Here is an 18,582-nt window from a genome sequence, read left to right as displayed (position 1 = left end):
GCGTTAATGCGGAACCGATTTACACTGAAAAAATTAGTTCCAATTTTCGTCGCTATGTGCAAGAACCCGTCAACGTCTCCAGTGCACATATTGAACTAATTGCCTAAGGGGCGGATAATAACAATATCAACATAACGCCTTTGTCACTTGTTTGACCTTTCCTGCCCACGTCCTGTTCCTAAGTCACTACATATGGAAACATTTCTATACGTCTTTCTTGCATTCACAGCTCCAGATCTGCACCTGGTGGCCAAAATTGGAACTAATTTTTTTCCAAGGTAAATTGATTCAGCCTTAACGGATCAGAATATTTAGGAAGTTTCACTAGTGAATTGCAGCCCACACTCCATGAGTAACTGTACTTAAATTGTAGGCACCCAATATAAAAGTTTACACAAATATTTAAAAAAAATACTTGTCGATCAGATTTGTCTATCCAGCAAATCTGATTTCACTGGCTTTTTAAATTTTTTATTAAAAATTAATTACATTTACAGCGCTACCGCTGAAAGAAATCATTCAAATGAAATTGTATTTAGAACATGTATCTTTGCTTGACGCTTTTCTGCTCAGCGCCCTCTGCGTTACCTTTTTTATGTCTTGTTTCATAGTTCCTGCTCCATCGTCTATTATTGTCTTTCGTCTCTCCGACCCTATCATAACATCAAACCCCGTGAGACGTCATTAGCCAAAATGTAAAATTGATTTATAATGCTGAAAGTGCGTGGCAAATGAGTGCACTGTCATAGAATTTGTGACATTCAAGTAGCAGAGATGCAGAGCCTGCCCAGTTTTCACTTGCTCCGTTTCGCAAGACGGCCTAAAAGCCGCACCGTGCTGGGCGGCCTGCCAGAGGATCGATCGTGGAGCCCAGCTGAGCCGCCGCCCCCTGCTCGCAGCCCACTGCCCACCGCCCCAGGAGCCGCGGCGCGCCTTGTTCCTCTGCCCGGTCTCCATAGTCCAGGCGGGCTCTCCACAGCGCCGCAGCGCACTGATAGCTGTTAGGCGTAATCCAGCTGGAGGCAGTCTCAGTTCCGCACGGAAGAACACTTGCAACGAGGTGACAAAAGTCATGGGATACCGCCTAGTCTCGCGTCGGACTCCCTCTAGCCCGGCGTGGTGCAGGAACTCGACGTGGCATGCACTCAGCAAGTCGTCGGAAGTCTCCTGCAGAAGTACACACATCAAAAAAAGTTTTGCATCACCTCGGTTCCCAGAGTTCCGGAACCTGTACAGAAAATTGGAATAGAGAACAACATAAACATCATTTCCGCTCTTTTTATTGCTCATTGTACATTGCATGTTGTACCACCATACAGTTAGACCTTCAGAGGTGGTGGTCCAGATTGCTGTACACACTGGTACCTCAAATACCCAGCAGCACGTCCTCTTGCACTGATGCATGCCTGTATTCGTCGTGGCATACTATCTACAAGTTCATCAAGGCACTGTTGGTGCAGATTGTCCCACTTCTCTTAACAGCGGTTCGGCGTAGAACCCTCAGAGTGGTCGGTGGGTCACGTCGTTCATAAACAGACCTTTACAATGTATCCCAGCCATGTTCGATAGGGTTCACGTCTGGAGAACATGCTGGCCACTCTATTCGAGCGATGTCGTTATCCTAAAGAAAGTCATTCACGAGATGTGCACGAAGAGGGCGCGAATTGTTGTCCATGAAGACGAATGCCTCACCAGTATGCTGCCGATGTGGTTGCACTATCGGTCGGAGGATGGCATTCACGTATCGTACAGCCGTTACAGCGCCTTCCATGACCACCAGCGGCGTACATCGGCCCCATATAATGCCACCCCAAAACAGCAGGGAACCTCCACCTTGCTGCACTTGCTGGACAGTGTGTCTAAGGTGTTCAGCCTGACCGGGTTGCCTCCAAACACGTCTCCGACGATTGTCTGGTTGAAGGCATATAAGACACTCATCGGTGAAGAGAACATGATGCCATCTTGAGCGGTCCATTTAGCACGTTGTTGGCTCCATTTGTATCGCGCTGTATGGACGTCGGGAGTGAAGTTGTGCATCATGCAGCCTACTGTGCACAGTTTGAGTTGTAACACGACGTCCTGTGGCTGCACAAAAAGCATTATTCAACATGGTGGCGTTACTGTCAGGGTTCCTCCGAGCCATAATCTACATCTACGTGATTACGTTGCTATTCGCAATAAAGTGCCTCGCAGAGGGTTCAATGAACCACGTTCAAGCTGTCTCTCAACCGTTCCACTCTCGAACGGCACGCGGGAAAAAGGAGCACTTAAAATTTTCTGTGCGAGCCCTATAATCCGTAGGTAGCGGTCATCCACTGCAGTAGTAGCCCTTGGGCTGCCTGGGCTAGGCGTGTCATCGATAGTTCCTGTCTGTCTGTATCTCCTCCATGTCCGAACAACATCTCTTTGGTTCACTCCGAGGCGACTGGACACTTGTCTTGTTAAGACCCCTTCCTGGCATAAACTATGAATGTGTTGCTGGTGCGGAATTTTGTGCTCCGACTGATCTCTCGATTGTGTCCCGCAAATGTCCTATGGGATCTATGTAGGTCGATCTGGGTGGCCAAATCATTGGTTCGATTTGTCTAGAATGTTATTCAAGCCAATCGCTAACAATTGTGGCTTGACGACATGGCGCGTAGTTACCCATAAAAATTCCACGTTGTCTCCAGGTAGCAAATCTCCAGGTAGCACGTCGTAACATTTTCAGTCAATGAACGGTTGGACCAGAAGACCCAATCTATTTCATGTAAACACAGCCCACACCATTATGGAGCCACCACTAGCTCGCCTAGTGCCTTGTTGACACCTTTGGTCCAGAGCTTCGTGGGGTCTGCACCACACTGGAACACTATCATCAGCTCTTACGTGCTGAAATCGGGACTTAGCTGACAGGCCACTGTTTTCCAGTGGTCTAGGTTCCAGCCGATGAGGTCACGGCACTGCAGGCGATGTCGTGCTGTTAGCAAAGGCACTCGCACCGGTCGTCTGCTGCTATAGCCCATTAACGCCGAGTTTCGCTGCACTGTCCTAGCGGATACCTTAGTCGTACCTCCCAAGTCGATTTTTGCAATTATTTCAAGCAGTTTTGCTTGTCTGTTAGCACTGACAACTCTACGCAAACGCCGCTGCTGCCGGTCGTTGAGAGAGGGCCGTCGGTCACTGCGCTGCCCGTGGTGAGGGACAATGCCTGAAATTAGATATTCTCGACACACTCTTCACACTGTAGATCTAGGAATACTGACTTCCGTGACGATTTCCGAAATGGAATGTCCTATGCATCTAGCTCCAGCTACCATTCGGCGTTTATAGTCTTAATTCCCGTAGTACGGGCATAATCACGTCATAAAGTTTTGACATTAATCACCTGAGTACAAATGGCAGCTCCACCAACGCACAGCCCTATTATACTTTGTGCAAGTAATATTGCCGCCATCTGTATTTGCGCACAGCGCTATCTCGTGACTTTTGACACCTTGGCATACAACAGAAGGAAGGCAGAGGAACTGTCGTTTAACGTGGAATCCCAGCAACGATGCGAACTGGCGTACACCACATTACACTCAGATGTTTTGGAGCAGTTTCTACAGAAAAGATTCCACAAATAACAGGATTAGAGCCCTGTTCCTTTAGAAGACTGCCTATATAACTCACACTTGTATGGTAGCAAACTGTAGCCGGTTGGAAACTAGGTGGCTGAAGACATTTTCCGCTCCAGTATCTTGGAGGCAAGGGAAGGAAAGTTGTTGATGTCAAGTTATTGAGCGCCAGACTTTAGAGCCATGTCCTGAGTTGAAAGCCAAAGTCCTCAACAGTGTCACAAGGAAGGGAGGCCATGCTGTGGTCCGTCCGTCGGATGTTATGTTGTGGGCAACGACCGCCCTGGTGATATGTGAGGGCTGCAGGCTATGTTTCAGCGCTGGTTACTGTCCTCTCCATGATAAGTCTCACTTTCATCAACAACCAAACGTGAGAATATACTTCTTACAGTTAAGACACATAACAAAACTAGTCACCGAAATGAATTTCAACAGGCCGTGATTCACGCGCCTAAACAACTGACAATTTTCTCTAATAACAACAAACCATATAAACGAAACTAAATCATGTTTCAGTTGAACCACTTTTAAGTGGGTAAAGTAACACCAAGAGCTTACCGAGGACGCGAGGTGAGGAGTAGTTTTGTAGTGAATGATTGGCGGCAAATGACTCTTGTAAATATCCATGACCTGTTCTGGCTTTCTTGAAACTGATGCTGCAGTAATACATCTGTCTGCTTGTCGGAGCAGGATGCGAGATGGTTTGAGAATTATTTTCCAGGGCCTTGATTTTAATGTCAGTTTGTTATTGTCTCCCTCCAATCTGAGACAGTCATTTTTAGGCAGAGCAGCAGTCTAACGAGGTATGCAAACCATGGTGCAATTTAGGATTTTTCGCTTGTGCAACACTTTCACGGAGAAACTCGCCTCAAGAAACATTTTTGGTATCATACTAACCTTTACATTTCAGTGTGAGAAGTGGCCTCTGACCTATCAAACAACACAATGGACATGTTAGAGAAGCCCGCATACCCTTTGAAATGTCAACGCTGATAATGTCCCTCTTTATCCAATTAAAACAGTTTTCTGTGTTCTATTAAATAATTTTTTCTTTGATTTTATGACTACTTTGGATCCATGCATAAAGAAAAAGAAAAAAAATCCTCTTCTCGTTAATGAGAGCATCGACTTCTTGTTACGTGTATTTTGATTTATGAACAATGTCGCAGAGGTTTTGAATCACAAGAACTTTACATTTTTAAAGCTATATCTTCGTCAAACAGGTATCTCTTAGCAACATGACTGAAGAAAAAGCTAGTCCTGGAAATTACATAATCACAAATGCAAAATAAAAACGACCTATACAAACTGGAAAACTTAAGCGTCTTCCGATTCAGCGAAAACAGTGCATGGCTGGTGAAACATATGCAGACAACCAACCCAAACAAAGTAGAGTGTGGGAGAAGATCCAGTTAACACTGGTTCCCATCCTTTCATAGACGATTATCCCTGAGCGCAATCAGATTTTAGGGTAGTTCTCCCCCCCCCCCCCCCCCCCCCCACCCCCGCCCCACTCGTCTGCTCCATCACCAATATTGCCGTCTAATTAAACTTTAGAATGAAAAATAATTTTCTTTGAGCACTTTTATTTCTAAAATGACGAAAGAAAAATCATAGCTAGTTGCTAGTTTTTGTGTTTTATTAAGCCGCCGACTAATGAGTCAATGAGACGATTGGTACTGCTTCTGTCTAACAACCTCTTTTATGTTTTAGCGTTTCTCAATCACTACAGATCATAAAGATGTTCCAAATCCACTCAGTCCCGTGTGTTTATTTTAGCTATTATCGTAGTCTAAAATCTAATTTCACATCTATAAATCTTGAGTGCCACATTTCTTGTCTGCGTGTTTTTACAATGAATGATGAAGCAGTTCACGGTGCATCGCGACTGCTACTACAACTCCTTCTCGGATAAGAAAGCTAACTATCCACAGTAAGGATAGACACTTGCCACAACAGTTGCTTTCTCTGCACTACTTCTCTCCCTAGAGGCAGCTGCTTCACCTACAACCCCACTTCAACCAAGTTAAAATATATACACTATACATACTGTTTGTAAATCTTTTGATTGTTGTACTCTTTACTTCTGCACTGGCAGAAACTGAAAGACTTCAGGGTGTTCATGCTCTGTATCTGCCCACTATGATAATAATAATAATAATAATAATAATAATAATAATAATAATACAGATGATAATAATAATACTGTGATACAGCATTATACTACCCTTTATGTAGCTACTGTTGTGTCATGTATCAATTAATTCACTTACCTGTTTCGAAGTGAGTCTGTGGCATGAAATATCTGCAACTTGGAGAAGAGATTTTCATCGTATATCTTCCGTTTGTTATGTACAAGTCCCTGTGTGTCGTTTTTACGCTCATCGTTATTTGGTAGAAAGCACAAAGTATGTATGTACTTGATGGAGAACGTGAGGAGACTGTAACCTCCACCGCATAGTGTCACGCATTAATGCTAGCGATTGAGAAAAAGTTATTACTGATAACTTATATAGCCAATATTAACTTTTTCAAAAATGTATTTCTACGACTGACACACAATCAAACCCTTTTCGTTTTTTTCCGCTCAGAAAATTTAATTTTACCCCTCTAGGGGTAATTACCGCCACGTTGGGAACCGCAGCTCTAGTAGAATATTTTCATGAATTTTTGCAATCCGGGCGCAACAAGATAGCTGATCACATTAACCCGCCGAAAACTTGCTGATACTTAAGACGATATGCATTACTTACAATATCTTGTGCTTGAAATTAAAGTTATGTTTACACACTTTTTGTGTATTCCTCTTGTAATGGTCTGTAACTGTGCAAGTAAAGTCAATTTCACGTGAACCATATCAACGTATTGTCGATTGGAATGCGACAGAAGCGGTATTGAACCCTCCATCTGGACATACATGGTACCTGTAAATCCTTTAGAGCAAAATGCTGAGATGGTTCCTTAAAAAGGATTGCTCCAATTTTGTGCCCCATCAGTGCCTGTTTGAGCTACGTCTCTAATAACATGACGGAGTCGACACGCTGTTAAAATCCACTCTTCACTTTCTTTTCATGTTAGTCACCAACAAGAGCAATGAATCCCGAATTAAATTTTCGCTCTGCAGCGGAGTGTGAGCTGATATGAAACTTCCTCGCAGATTAAAACTGTGTGCAGGACCGAGACTCGAACTCGGGACCTTTGCCTTTCATGGGGCAAGTGCTCTACAGATCTTTTTTTTGTTGACCTCAGTTTGTTCGTTATTGGTCACTGTCTTTGGTCGGGGCGGACGTCCCAGGACGCTTGTTAAAGCTTATCGTTCACCATTAACTCAGTTATTATTATTATTATTATTATTATTACAGAGGGCAGCTAACCCTCTGACCGAACACGCTGAGCTACCGTGCCAGCTGTAAACTTGTCGTGATTTGTGTGGACGGAAGTCCACCGACTGAGCTAGCAAAGCACAACTTACGGCTCTTCCTCAGTTTTAATCTGCCAGGAAGCTTCATATCAGCGCAAACACTGCCGCAGAGGGAAAATTTCATTCTGGAGACATCCCCCAGGCTGTGGCAAACCCATGTCTCCGCAATATCCGTTCTTCGAGGAGTGCTAGTACTACAAGTTTCGCAGGAGAGCTTCGGTGAATTTGGATGGTAGGAGACGAGGTACCGGCGCAAGTAGAGCTGTGAGGATGGGGCGTGAGTCGTGCTTTGGTAGCTTAGACGGATACCGGCATGGTAGCTCAGCCTGTTCGGTCAGAGAGCAGGCTGGTCTCTGTAATAAAAAAACTTAGTGAAGCGATCAACGACGAACTTCAACGCAAGTCATGTGGCGTCCGCTACGACCAAACACAACGAAAAAAAAAAAAAGACGGTTAGAACACTTGCACACGAAAGGCAAAGGTCCCGAGTTTGAGTCTCGGTACGGCACACAGTTTTAATCTGCCGGGAAGTTTCAAGGGCAATGAATACTTTTGTTAAAAACTGAGGCGAAACCTGTTGCTTTCCCTCCGAGGCTTATGACAGTCACTTGATGGTGTGGCACACTAGTAGATTCTCAGGAGAAGTATGACAGTCTCACTGTGTGTTCCCCCGCTCCTTTATTTCGACGTACGTATACCTCGAGCACAAGTACATTCGCAGCAGGTGACTGCTCTTAAATGCACGCACTTGACCCCAGTAGTCTCGAGAGAGTGGCGACACTTTCTGTAGTTGGCGACTTTCGTAAGAGAATGATGGACGTGATGTAATACAGTGGAGCCGCAAGTGAGCGTAACTTTTGTTGCTGTTGTACTGGAATTAGGAAATTTAGTACAGCAAGAGTCCCATACATATGCCCCATCCCTCTTCCTTTGACGAACAACTGACATTCAATTTTGAACTACTTTTTCTGTAAAGAAATTGCTGTGTTAGCAGACAATTATGGTACAGGAACTGCGTGTTTCTCATGTTCCTTGCTATAATTGTAGCCAAGTTGTTGCAATTTCTCTCTAGTGTTTTCTTTCCTGGATCCAACACTTATGAAATCATGTTAGCTACTTTCTTGTTGTGGCGCGCCCCAGTGTACGTGAAGGCAAAGAAAGTGGCGTTTTCAAGACACACTTCGTGCGGACAGAGGTAATAGCGTGGGCGCTACGCGCATACCTTACGCTGATATCGCGCGCGCTATGCACTCTCTTCTTTCCAGGACGCGATGGCGCTCTAGTCTCCGTTACGTGCTGCTTGTCGCTGTGTTTGCAGGGACAATGCTAGCAGAATATCTCAACGCTTGTTAGAAATGAATAGTTACTTCGCGTGACGATGAAAGACAAACGAACTGTAAAGACGCTACAAAGGGTTACAAAAATCATTACAGGACTCAAGCTTGTTTTTAATACTGCAGTGTTAAACGGAGGCGTTGAGAGGTTGTACATGTTATCTACATACAACAAAAAATGGAATAGGTACTACAACATGGGCGGAAACTTACTAACACCGACGACAATAAAATTGCCTAAGACAATGCTTGGCGCAATATTGTCAGTACGAGCAATAACCTAACCTAATATATCATTGGAAAGTTTATAAATTGCTCTTGCAGACGAAAGAAGTGAAATGGTTTGCGAAGGTTTCTAATTTCGTACAAATGATTTCCTGTACAGAGTGATTCTTATTAACGTTTAAAAGCCTCAGTAGAGACGTGGATGATGCTGAGACAAGTAATTTAATATGAGTCTTATGGGGTCGCAGATGTCGGGAGTTACTTCAAAAGTGAGTGACAAATGTCGGATATGTGACATCACCAGATGACGTACCTCGCCTCACGTGCAGCGGTTGAGCTATCGGCCTGTCACACTGACCATCTCAACCCAAGTCAAGTGTTCACATCGGTGTGGCTCTGAGCACGTGTGATCATGTTATGTGTAGTGCTCAGGGTTCGGGTCTTGCGCCTGGTAGGCAGTATTTTTTTTTCACTGCTTTAGACAATTATGTGTTTACATTGAGGTAGAATTTATGATTTTATTTTTCGATCTAATGGTCTCTGCTGGTTTGTTGCGAAGTACAGGACAACAAAAAGCCACCGTTTTCCGTCAAAGTAAATGAATATAAGCTTCCGATTTGCGCCGTTGCCAGTAAGCGACCTTCGATTTCTTTACTAAATAACGTCTATAAACATTAAAGGACAATAATTCTGCAACGTCTCCGTTTACAACAGATGACACTTACAAAAGGTGTTCAGAATTTGTGCCATTTACTCGAATGCAAGTATCGCATCACTCAATCATCACCATAGATGTTAAGTCCCATAGTGCTCAGAGCCATTTTTTTTTTGAGCTCAATCATCCCTTGACGCCCAAGCCCAACTGTTGCACTTGCGGCGAGGTATATCATATGGTGACGTTACATATTCAACGTTTCTCATCCCTTTCGGGGTATTTCCCGACATTTGTGACCCCATGTGTTTTATGCTAAATTAGTTGCCTCAGCGTCTACTATGTCGCTTCGAGGGTTTTTAAACGTTAAGAAGAATCACCCAGTATATAAAAAAGCGTGTGAAACGGCTTATCCAGGACGAAGAGATACGCAGATACATGTAGCCTGTCTGAAACGAATATCAAGATACGTCTTTCGGAGAAAATGTTCGAAGAATCTCCGTTCCACTTCATTCCACGTATTGTTCGAATATAATGGATATCACTGCAAAATGTAATAATGATGGTAATGATTCAGACACTGTGATATTCAAACAGACTGGGAGCCACGCAATAGTTTCTCGTATTCTGGAGGCAAAGCAAAGCTTCGCGTTCTGGCCCTGATGGGTCAGTTGGGACTGACCGACCGCCGTATCATCCTCAGCCAGTGGCGTCTTTCGAGGCGGTATCGAGCCCCGGCCGGCAGCTGTCTGTTTCATTGACTTTGGAGTCGCTGTTTCATACCCCAGTAGCTCCTACGTTAGGTATCATTAGGCTGAGTGCACCTTGGTCCAGACTTTATGTTGCGTTTTCCCATCCTCAGTTAACAATAATTTAATAACAATCCGTTTCGCTTCCACGTTTTCCGAGTCGCGTATTTAGGTTTAATTAATATGTAGTCGCACCTACTTTTACTCTGTAACTTGTACCTCCTTGTTTCCCCTTTACATTCAGACCACACACACACACACACACACACACACACACACACACACACACACACACACGTTCATCTTCACTGCTGCAGCGCAGACTTCCCCATGTGCCCTATAAACATTTGTTTATATCGTAAAATACATCTACAGTCGAGTTGCAGTTTTCTTATACGATGAAAATGTACTCCTGGTGTAAGTTGCGTTTGTAGACTTAACACTGGTGCAGCTAGAAACGGACAGAAATCAATGGTCGGCGGTATTAAATCTATCAACACAACTACCCAATGTATAAGAAAATTTTAACTCGGCTATAGGTGTCTTTTCAAAATGGTTTAAATGGCTCTGAGCACTATGGGACTTAACATCTGACGTCATCAGTCCCCTAGAACTTAGAACTACTTAAACCTAACTAATCTAAGGACATCAGACACATTCATGCCCGAGGCAGGTTTCGAACCTGCGACCGTAGCGGTCGCGCAGTTCCAGACTTAAGCGCCTAGGAAAGCTCGGCCACAGAGGCCGGCCATATATGTCTTTTCCAGGACAAACAAACACTTAAGTCGTCCGCATGGCCAATACTGCAGTGAATCAGTGGAGCTAAAAGTGTATTTACTATGTATGCTAATGCGAAACAAGGAGCTGTAAGCTACAGAATAAAACTAAGTGCAACTAATTATTTATTAAACGTAAATATAGAACTTGGAAAACTTGGTAGCTAAAAGGATTGACATGCAGCTGCAGCATTCAAAATGCGGTCGACAAACCCATCGTATTGATGACGACATAAACATGGGATGGCAATTGAAGATGGATGAGAACGTATCTTGGCATTAATAAACCCGTATAAAAAGTGGCTGGTTGCTGTATTTTTCCAAGTAATTGAGAAGAACTTGATCGTAATTAGGGCGATTGGATGGAGGAGAGTGGGCGGGGGGGGGGGGGGGGGAGGGGGGGAGGAGGTTGGGAGAAGGCTACTAACCGATATTTGGATGGCTGTGGTGGTAAAAGAATTGCTCGCGAAAGGCAAAGATTTGGGTTAAAGTCTAAGTTCAACACACAGTATCCCGGAATTTCTCACAGTGTACATTTCTCTGAAACATTCAATCGAGATGCTTTTGTTGAAATTCCAGTTAAAGTTATGAAAAATCCCATCACTCCGACGTTTTTAACTCAGAGAGACCTATTGTTTTGATACCGTGACCGTAACATAGCATTTTGAACATACCAGAATCTTTAATAACACTCGACTTACACTCTATATTGAGGAGACACGACGCGACGGGCAGATTTTGTGAGTTCATAAGGAACGGTTAATTAGCTTGTAACAACAGTTTAGTACAGGCTTCATAGTCAGTGCGTGAATTAGTCGGTGTTTTAAGCCTCCTTTTAAAGGTTTCATTTTTCTTTATCTATTATCCAAGTAAACACTGAAAGATCTTGAAGCCAAGACTGAAGTCTTACTTATGTTTACGTTTTAGCGCAGTAGGCAAAGAGTCAGTCTCGTTGAAGTGTTTTCTCTTGTTTCCAGCATAATTAAGTACAGCTTATTCCTTCCTTCTTGTCTTATTCACAATCGGCAGATTGGTCGGCAGCAATTCCCTTTCTCCATTTTCCCTCTTCTCTGCTAGTCTCTTCAGTTCCGAATACGTTGTCAGTTTTAGATCCAGTTTTATCTGCCTGAAGTACTGAAGTCCTGGTCTCCCTCGTGCATTCTTTCCTGGCGCTTTTCCTTATATTAATTTCACAGTGACTGAGCAATATCTGCACAGGTGTTCAATCCATCGGTCCCTGCGTTCCTTGATAGTCCTCCACAACGATATTTTCTTTAGCATGTTGTTGAACATTTCTTCATTGGCCATTCTCTCTGTCCATGAAACCTTTAGGACTCTCCTCCAACAACAAGCCTCAAAAGCAAGCAGATTTTGCCGTTCAGATTCCCCTACTGTCCATCCCTCCGAGCCATATAACGCAACGTTCCAAACATAAGTTTTACATACTGCTGAATGATGTTTAAACTATTACTTTTGACTGGTAGTTGCTTGTCCTTCTGTTTTATCTTGTGCATTTCTACAGTTAATCTCCTGGCTTGATTTACCAGCCTTTGTTGTTCTGCTACCCAGGTTCTTAAAGCAGGTGACTTGCTTCAGATTCTCTTCATCCACACGAAAGTTTTCTACTATTCTAACTCTACTAAACAGAAGTATTTCGGTCTCTTTCTTATTTGTTTTCATATAACATATTTATGAAAATACATCGTTCACGCCTCTCATAGCCTTCTGGAGATCATTTTTAGATTAGGTTAACACTGAAAACAACCTCCAAAAGGCCGTAGAACACACGAACAACGTATTGTCAGAAAGATATAATAAGGAAATAAGTAAGAAGAAAACCGAAATTCGTGTACGTAGTGGAGTTTCAATAGCAGCGAAGTTACGTCTAGATATATGATCTCTGAAGCACGTCGCCAGCCTTAAGTAGCTATCTGTCCCTTCCTTACTTAGTTAACATTCAAAAAGACTATCTAATTTAATCTACAGGTTTGTAGTAAGATAAATAAAGGGTTATCATGCTGAAGTGGCTAAGCGCCAGCTTTTCATAAAATGTGTTTACGACTCCTTTACTTGGTATGTGAAAAGGGCTTTTTCAGGCTAAAGGGCTACCTCTGATAACGGCTGATGTAAGTAGTACGAAGGCCAGTAGATGACATGAGAAGTATATGAATTGTTCATGCTACGTGGAGTAAATGCAGAACGCTTTACACGAGTTGACTATGCAGAACTTAGAGATAATACACTTCATCTTGCTCCTACCCTTTTGTGACCTATCCTTTGCGTGTATTCATTCATGGTACAACGGGCAGTGAAAACAATATGAATAATTCAGCAAAGGCAAGTAACAGAAAAACCGGTAACACTAAAAGAATGCGTGAGCAAAGGTGAGGAAGGGTTTTGTTCCTCATGATATAAAGAAAACCATAGCAGCAGCCCGGGATAACAACCGTTTAAAGTTGTTTGTTCAAATATGTGTGAATTCTTAAGGGACCAAACTGCTGAGGTCATCGGTCCCTAGACTTGCACACTACTTAAACTAACTTATGCTAAGAACAACACACGCATTAATGCTCGAGGGAGGACTCGTACCTCCGACGGGAGGTGCCGCGCAATCCGTGACATGGCGCCTCAAACCGCACGGCCACTCCACGCGGCGACAGTTATTTTATGGACTTTCAGCAAACAAGTGAAATGGTCATTAACACAACTATGGTTAATAAGTTCTGCCTCGTGGATTAAAACCAACACATCTTGGGCAATTCAGATTAAAAAGACGTTTGGCAGCGTTGGGAATTGTTAAGAACGTTTAAAAAACTGTGACGAAGTGAAGATTTCAGAACGATCACATTCAGTGAGGCAACTAGTGCGAAAGGATTGTATACGCAGAAGAAAAAGTACATCAAAAGTGTGATGGAATACCTGCTTGAAGTGACAAAAAGTTTTATGGTGAATTGTGCCAAGATTGAACAGTAAAATGATTGCTAGAGGTAGAAATATTACAAAAATTGTTTGGTAGACGTAGCCCGTTTGGAATCTGAGTGCAAATTTATTTAGAAAAGTTAGTGTTTATTTGATATTTCTGAACCATCCATTTTTCTAAAATCAGTGAGCAAGTGTTAAAGTGTAGTTAGTGCATATTTCTGTTCTTGTTATTTGAATAAAGTTTATTTTGATGGTTCAAATGGCTCTAAGCACTATGGGACTTAACATCTGAGCTCATCAGTCCCCGAGACTTAGAAGTACTTAAACCTAACTAACCTAAGGACATCACACACACCCATGCCCGAGGCAGGATTTGAACCTGCGACCATAGCAGTCCCGCGGTTCCGTACTGCAGCGCCTAGAACCGCACGAAGCAGGATTCGAACCTGCGACCGTAGCAGCAGCGCGGTTCCGGACTGAAGCACCTAGAACCGCTCGGCCACAATGGCCGGCTATATATTTTGAATAAACATTTTGTTGCGTAGCCCGTTTAGCACTATAACCCTTCAAAAGTTCTCCTCTGAGTCGCTCATTACTGGTAATCAATGATGCCGTCTCCATTTTACTCCAGAAGTCTTTGCTGGAGAACGTCATTGAGCTCGCAGCTCGGTTCCAGCGTCAACCTTGTCGGGTGCTGCAAGTGCTGATTCAGACGTCGAGAAGTGCCGTCCAGCGCGGCAGCCCTCCCTCTACAGATGCGGCAGCTGCAGTGGCCAGGGCAGGCAGACATTAACCTCTGGCCCGCCGTGCTCCGCTAATACCCATCACGCACCGCTCCACTCGCCTCCGCGCCAGCCGTGCCGGAGTTTCGCGCACCTTTTTTCGTCCGCTTCGGCTGGCCGGATAATTACCGTCCCGCGGCTTGTTTGCGAACGGGCGCCGAGGGATACGCATCTCTGGCCGCTTCCAGCACTGGGCGGCTCTTCTCGGAATCTTCTCAGATATTCATTAAGCATAACAAGGGGAGTTTACGTGAAGTTTCTGGATCGTAAAGAATTTACAGCGCACGTGCATTCTATGGATCACTGACCTCAGGTAGAGCAATTCCGGCGCACCGAGTGTGCGGGACTATCATACTACTCTTACTTGATAAGTTTCCTTGTCTCATTACCCGTCGCTTTCGCTGAATATTCGGCTTCCTGGTGATGCTATTCAGAGCCGATGTGGCGTGAAACAGCGCTCAGAGCAGCGTGTTAGCGTGTTTTCATATCGTATTTCACCATAAAGGTGCTCTGCGGACTCCCTAGGTATCTCTGTGAGGACAGTCTACGTTTGTGTTTACAGTCTCTACGGGTGCGACACGTAAGTAGCTGAAAAATAACCGTAATTTCACTCTGAAACATTTCTTTCAATTTCTTCACGGTCTCATTTCTGATCTGTTAACATGTTTGTACAATTACCGGCGAGTCGAGTAAGAACGTATGCCCCTTGCCGCAAGTCATCTCTGTGTACTCTTTATGTATTCTCTAACAGTTGCTTTTGCATTATACCAGTACAGGCTGCGCAAGTGTAGTAAATAGGTTTTCGTTCTGTGCAACGTTTCTCGCGTACAGGTAACATACATACTGCTATGCTATTCTCATACAGAAACTTCTGCTATACAGGGTGATGCCATAATGATGTTACAGACTTTCAGGGATCATGAAGAATGGCAAATGTATCAAAAAGGTCAAGTCCATATGGGCTCTAAACTGCATACCTTAAGAGCTCTGAGCACTTGACCAGTACAAGAGATGTGTTTCACTGTAGTTAAAAAATAAACAAATACTCAAATCTATTAAGGTACGCACTTTCGAACCCATGTTTACTTGACTTTTTTTCTTGGATTGACCCACACTGACCCCTCCCAAAATAAGCAAGCAGAGAGCTTACAATAGAAGTGATCTTTTTCACAGTGTTGAAGACGAAGTACGTGTTTTAGAGCCTATGATTACTAGACTTTTTTGATACATTTATCCTTCTCCATCATCCCTGAAAGTCTGTAATATCATCACGGAATCAACCTGCACGTACGTTCACTAATGTCTCACAACCAATGGAAACGGCGCTGCCATTCTGCTGAAACCGCTACGGAATCCACTATATAATCCAACAGGACTCACTTATTACGAAACTGAGGCTCATTTGATCTTAAATCCGACGCTTCCTCCGAGGGCTCAATAACTGATGCAGAGATTTGTTCTTGCAGAGGAGAAACTAAAACCTTACTCCCAGGGACGGAACGGTGACGATAAGAGAATGTTTGGAACTTTTCTCCAGTCATTCGTACCTCGTGAGTCGAAAACAAACGTAAATAAAAAATCCCATGAACATTGTTTGTCACAAAATTGGGATGCACGATTGTAGATTAAATATATATTGCTCTGGCATTAACATCAGACAGAGACTAAAATCAGCAGCATCTTCAGCTACTATGAATAATTCCATGTCTGTCTCATACCAAAGGTATTCCATTTACAATAATCCCATGTGTGTCTCATACGAAAGGTATTCCGTTTACTGACAACAATCTCCAGCCGTTTCAGAGACCTTCTCACCGTCGTTTAAGGCAAGAAGTGCTCTGTGGAAGGGCGATATTTAATTCACCGTGGGAGAGGCAAAACAAAATTCCTGTGACTTCCAGAAGCATAATTATCCATGTCAAATTATGCACAGAGCAGCAGAGTACCATTTCCTGGGTTTTCTTTGCCTAGAACAATTCCTGGTTCTTTAAAATCCGACTTCACGGCAAGGGAATCAGTACGGTAATCAAACCAGGAACATAACCGTTCGGTGCAAGGGAGCGTGTACGGACACTGACACAACACGGCCAACGTCTTGCGACGTTGTTGTTCTACCGTGACTGCAGACGGCGGAGACAAGTGGTCGATGTAAAGAAACACTGACGCCGACATATGTTGGATTCACGCCACAGGAAGTCATGACAGAAAGAAGCAGCAAACTTCCATAGTGAACAGCACACGCGATGTCTGGTCCCCGGTGCCACATCTTCTCACAACGGTCCGTTGGTCATGTCACTCTGACGACGCAACTCTGGCGACATCGTTGTCGCTGTGATCCAATCCACAAAGCAAGCGGTCTCTTCAAAGGAATCGCAAAATCTAATTTCTGCAGTTGGACGTTTGTGACATAGTTGTTCTGCGCCGCGCGGGATTAGCCGAGCGGTCTAAGGCGCTACAGTTATGGACTGTGCGGCTGGTCCCGGCGGAGGTTCGAGTCCTCCCTCGGGCATGGGTGTGTGTTTGTCCTTAGGATAATTTAGGTTAACTAGTGTGTAAGCTTAGCGACTGATGACCTTAGCAGTTAAGTCCCATAAGATTTCGCACACATTTGAACGTTTTTTTTAGTTGTTCTGCCTGCAACACCCGCACGTTCTAGTCGCAACAGTTCCCAGGGTACATCAGTTTCTCAGGAATACGAATAATACGTTAATAAATTCACAGTTAGTTCCTAGTTGTATGATTGTTAATTTATCTTCAAAAATTATCTGCAGAAAAGCCAGAAACAATTTCATAGCGTTTTGTGGTTAGTGTAGACAGATGTTGGGTCCCAGAATGCACTGAAATGGAGTTTTTGAGTGTGGCTGTAGAAGGAGATTGACAACAAACCACAAATTACAATCTGACAAGCTGTGATCATTTACATCGTGTTCATTTTTGGCAGTGTTAAGCAGCTGTAGCGCGTAGAACATTCAGAGTAGATATGCATTTACGTGAAAATTCACCTTCTGAATGGGACACATTATCACCCCCGTCAAATTTCTACTCGCGGCCGACATTCATTTTGATACGGAGAATGCTTTAAGAACCATAGAGAAATTACAAAATGGGAACGTTGGTTTCTTTTTTAAGAGCGAGAGATTCGGGTTTATGCCCTACTCACTTGATTTTGACTGGCCAAACTGTAACATCCATCACTTAAGCAAACGACTGGATGTAATATTCACTGATCTAAGCAGAAACGATCTAGATCTTTTCGGACCGTAAACAACAACACACTCTGCACCAGAAGCACGTCGACAAGGTGTACGATGTTCGTCGTCGTTTCACTGCATCGGAGGGTGCGACGCCGGCGAACTGTGCAGAGTCAGCGGTGGACGGGACCTGCCGTGGGGTGTGCTGCCGCCACTGACCTGTTCTCAGCTAGATACGGGTGCCCGAGTCGGCGGCGGGCGCTGGCGGCAGGAGGCGAGGAGGCGGCGCGGCGGGGGCGTCGGCGTGTCGTCCCATAGCCCGGTCGCTGTGCTTGCCGCTCGCTGCCGCCCGGCTGCCAGTCGCAACCGCACTGACACTGCGGCCCTCCACTGTGCCGGCGCCTCGAGCCGCCCCGACGGCAGCGCCGCTCGGTGGCCGACGCCTGCACCAGCACCTAGCCACCCGCTACTCTGCGCGGCTCGTAGATTACCGCGTTAGTGCTACACAGAATGATTAGACTTAATGGCCGATAAAGCTGTCTTTAAACAATGCGAACGTAATTACGAGGGGCGTTCAGTAAGTAAAGCAACAAATTTTTTGCTCAAAGCAGGTTGGTTTTACTCACGATTCCTATACATCATGTTATTCACCACTCTTTTGGCCACAAAATCCCATTTTACAACATAATCTCCGTCCAATGCGACAGCCTTATGCCACTTTACTTCGAGGACCTGTATCCTTGGATGGTACCACCGTACTGGTCGACGTCGGAGCCAAAGTCTTGTTGCGCCAAGAACCTCCTCAACATCCACGTGCTCCTTCCCACGGAGTGCAACCTTCATTAGGCCATACAGATGACAGCCCTCTGTGGTCTACATCTACATCTACATTTTTACTCCGCAAGCTACCCAACGGTGTGTGGCGGAGGGC

General features: G+C 44.3%; 1 protein-coding gene across 1 annotated transcript in view; it reads right to left on the bottom strand.

The window, feature by feature from the left end:
- LOC126481668 (uncharacterized) overlaps positions 1-18,008 on the bottom strand; it is a 462,622-nt gene extending 444,614 nt beyond the window's left edge. Inside the window, exon 1 of the mRNA XM_050105599.1 lies at positions 17,871-18,008. The gene's annotated coding sequence lies outside the window, so the exon portion shown is untranslated. The remainder of the gene's footprint in view (positions 1-17,870) is intronic.
- Positions 18,009-18,582: the final 574 nt, after the last annotated feature.

The sequence above is a fragment of the Schistocerca serialis genome, chromosome 1 (genome assembly GCF_023864345.2).
Source record: "Schistocerca serialis cubense isolate TAMUIC-IGC-003099 chromosome 1, iqSchSeri2.2, whole genome shotgun sequence".
NCBI classification, from domain to species: Eukaryota; Metazoa; Arthropoda; class Insecta; order Orthoptera; family Acrididae; genus Schistocerca; species Schistocerca serialis.
This window is presented reverse-complemented; position numbering and strand designations above follow the sequence as displayed.